At 45.1% G+C, this 4028-nt stretch overlaps 1 pseudogene; it reads left to right on the forward strand.

Annotated features, from left to right (window-relative positions):
• The first annotated feature begins 1670 nt into the window (after positions 1-1670).
• On the forward strand, positions 1671-1788 carry LOC126200025 (5S ribosomal RNA; annotated as a pseudogene).
• The last annotated feature ends 2240 nt before the right edge of the window (positions 1789-4028 follow it).

Consider the following 4028-nt stretch of genomic DNA (forward strand, 5'->3'; position numbering starts at 1 on the left):
TGATTGGTTGGTTGGTTGTTTTGGGGAAGGAGACCAGACAGCGGGGTCATCGGTCTCATCGGATTGGGGAATGACAGGGAAGGAAGTCGGCCGTGACCTTTCAAAGGAACCATCCCGGCATTTGCCTGGAGCGATTTAGGGAAATCACGGAAAACCTAAATCAGAATGGCCGGACGCGGGATTGAACCGTCGTCCTCCCAAATACGAGTCCAGTGTCTAACCACTGCGCCACCTCGCTCGGTGAAACAGCTGAGTAAAGCTGAACGTACTGAGTCTACTTTCTCTTTACTTTTTCTTATCACGTCGACACTGACCCACAATATTCTAGTGCAACACAATCTGGCTGCTCAAAAAAATTACAAGCTGACTTCAAACAATTAATTCGAAAGAATGGCCCTGACTAAAAAGAAATCTTAACAATAACCTACACATTTCATTAAGCACTTACCTCACAAAAATCTTCAATACGTTAACTACTGCAATACAGTGGGCGTCAATACTGCCAGCAAAAGAAAAGATTATATTTACTAAAGCCACTAACTATTAATAGGCATGTGGTTAGCAAAGGAAAGATTTTGTTGCAAACGAAATAATGTATTTTTTACCTTAATAATGTGACATCCAGTTCAAACACGAATATAAATCGCCATTGACATCTATTATAAAGGTATATAATCATGAATAATATTCACTCTCCAAGTCGAACATGTACAGATCGTTAGCCTACGCTAAAACTTCAGACCTCTACCCTCCATCATTGCTAACTTCTCACATCTAACATCCATCACTGCTGGGTGTTCACCTCCAACTACCCAATATTACTTCCATCACCGCTTGCGACTAGCTGCCAACTTCCCAACAGTACTGGCGATTAACTTCCAACAACGAGTCCGACCGGCCACAGAGTCTCTTACAAAGAAAGCGCAGTCAGAGATCCAATGCAAAGTGCTACACAGCTCTGCCAACACTGAATCAGCCCACTTACATAATTACAGTTGTTAATAGATCCCATGGGACACAATAAAAGACGAGAAGCTCACCAAGGAAACAGTAAGTGGCAGGGAAGATATCCACTGGCTCAAGGGTGTGACGCAAGGTACAGGAGATATATTGGGAACCACGGATCTGCAGTTACTGATGACTGGGAGGTGCCAGTGAAGCACGAGTTTCATAGGAAGACTGTCGATTATTCTATATGATAGTCTAATTGAAAGCGACTTCCTGAGGAAAGAAAAAGTTGTGATTAACTGTGATGAGAAGGTAATTAGAATAAAGGATGGAAGTAATCCGCTGCTATCGGTACCAGAGACCGAAGTAAACCCGCAATGTGGTAAGAAGGCTGTGGATCAGATGGATACTGCAGTTAACAGAAAACGCATTAACAGAGACGAAATGGGGCGTCCTTGAGTCAGACTGAAAAGGGAGTATAAATGGGTGGGAACAGGAAAAAGGGATCTACAAATAGGAGACAGAGTCCCACAAGAAATATAGATACAATGAAAAGGAGTACATCACAGAATGGTGAAGAGAAAAGTAATGTACCCAACTCAGTGATAAATCCTGAGACGAAAACTGTTGTATTACCTTTTAGACAAAATAGCATGGCAAGAAAGAGACATGATAATAGTTCCTAGGAAAGAAAAGATAAGTTTACATTCATCTCCGTCCAGGGCAACGGCCTTGCCGCAGTGAATACACAGGTTCCGGTAAGATCACCGAAGTTAAGCGCTGTTGGGCGTGGTCGGCACTTGGATGGGTGACCATCCGGGTCGTCATGCGCTGTTGCCATTTTTTGGGGTGCACTCAGCCTCGTGATGCCAATTGAGGAGCTACTCGACCGAATAGTAGCGGCTTCAGTCAAGAATACCATCACAACGACCGGGAGAGCGGTGTGCTTACCCCACGCCCCTCCTATCCGCATCCTCCTGTGATGATGACACGGCGGTCGGATGGTCCCGGTAGGCCACTTGTGGCCTGAAGACAGTGCCTCTCTGTCCGGACAGACCTCGAAACGCCCAACGCTACCTGCCGACAGTCGTGTTAATCTCAGCCGATAGGCCTCACGGGATGCGGGTATGGAAAGGTGTGGTCAACACTCCCCTCTCCCGCCCGTTGTCAGGTTTCGTGACCGGAGCCACTACTTCTCATTCAGGTGGCACCCATTTGGCCTCACAAGTGCTGAGTGCGCCTTGCTTGCCAACAGCGCTCGGCAGACCCGAATGGTCACACATCAAAGTGCTAGCCAAGGCCGTCAGCGCTTAACTCCGGTGATCTGATGGAAACCGGCGTTACCACTGTGGCAAGATCGTTGGCTGATATAAGTGAGGTAAGGTAGTACTCCAGTAACGAAAGAGGGATAATTATTTCCAGACTAGGAGTCATGTCCGGAGTGTATACAGCCGAATCTATGGTACGCATAGAGCAAGGGAAAATTATTCTCAGTGTATTGAACACAAGTCAGTCCAAGAGAGACCTGGGTACAGTAAAGTATTAGGCGAACTGATAAAGTGGCGCCAACATGAGCCACGCAGGATGCAAGAAACAGGATGAACACTTACGGACTCGCATTGCACAAGTTAGTGAAGCGATCATAACCGAGCTTTTGAACAAAGAGTGATACGAACTGGAAAAATATTGTAGTTCATATTGTGGTGCATTTTATTTAAAAGGAGACAAAATGTCAAACGGTGAGGCATGCACTCCCGCCATTGCCAGAACACAAAGTATAGTTGTGTATCTACATTCATGTACAACACTGGAAATGTTCGAGTATAATGACTTTTCTGGAGACTAGAAATCTACTCTGTAGGAATCAGCATGGGTTTCGAAAAAGACGATCTTGTGAAACCCAGCTCGCGCTATTCGTCCACGAGACTCAGAGGGCCATAGACATGAGTTCACAGGTAGATGCTGTGTTTCTTGACTTCCACAAGGCGTTCGATACAGTTCCCCACAGTCGTTTAATGAACAAAGTAAGAGCATATGGACTATCAGACCAATTGTGTGATTGGATTGAAGAGTTCCTAGATAACAGAACGCAGCATGTCATTCTCAATGGAGAGAAGTCTTCCGAAGTAAGAGTGATTTCAGGTGTGCCGCAGGGGAGTGTCATAGGACCGTTTCTATTCACAATATACATAAATGACCTTGTGGATGACATCGGAAGTTCGCTGAGGCTTTTTGCAGATCATGCTGTGGTATATCGAGAGGTTGTAACAATGGAAAATTGTACTGAAATGCAAGTGGATCTGCAGCGAATTGACGCATGATGCAGGGAATGGCAATTGAATCTCAATGTAGACAAGTGTAATGTGCTGCGAATACACAGAAAGAAAGATCCCTTATCATTTAGCTACAATATAGCAGGTCAGCAACTGGAAGCAGTTAATTCCATAAATTATTTGGAAGTAAGCATTAGGAGTGATTTAAAATGGAATGATCATATAAAGTTGATCGTCGGTAAAGCAGATGCCAGACTGAGATTCATTGGAAGAATCCTAAGGAAATGCAATCCGAAAACAAAGGAAGTAGGTTACAGTACGCTTGTTCGCCCACTGCTTGAATATTGCTCAGCAGTGTGGGATCCGTACCAGATAGGGTTGATAGAAGAGATAGAGAAGACCCAACGGAGAGCAGCGCGCTTCGTTACAGGATCATTTAGTAATTGCGAAAGCGTTACCGAGATGATTGATAAACTCCAGTGGAAGACTCTGCAGGAGAGACGCTCAGTAGCTCGGTTTCGAGAACATACCTTCACCGAGGAGTCAAGCAGTATATTGCTCCCTCCTACGTACATCTCGCGAAGAGACCATGAGGATAAAATCAGAGAGATTAGAGCCCACACAGAGGCATACCGACAATCCTTCTTTCCACAAACGATACGAGACTGGAATAGAAGGGAGAACTGATAGAGGTACTCAAAGTACCCTCCGCCACACACCGTCAGGTGGCTCGCGGAGTATGGATGTAGATGTAGATGTAGAAACGCTAAAGGCATTTTGCAGCAAGAAGACGGTTAATGAAGAAGT

This window comes from Schistocerca nitens, chromosome 8 (assembly GCF_023898315.1).
Source record: "Schistocerca nitens isolate TAMUIC-IGC-003100 chromosome 8, iqSchNite1.1, whole genome shotgun sequence".
In the NCBI taxonomy this organism is placed as follows: Eukaryota; Metazoa; Arthropoda; class Insecta; order Orthoptera; family Acrididae; genus Schistocerca; species Schistocerca nitens.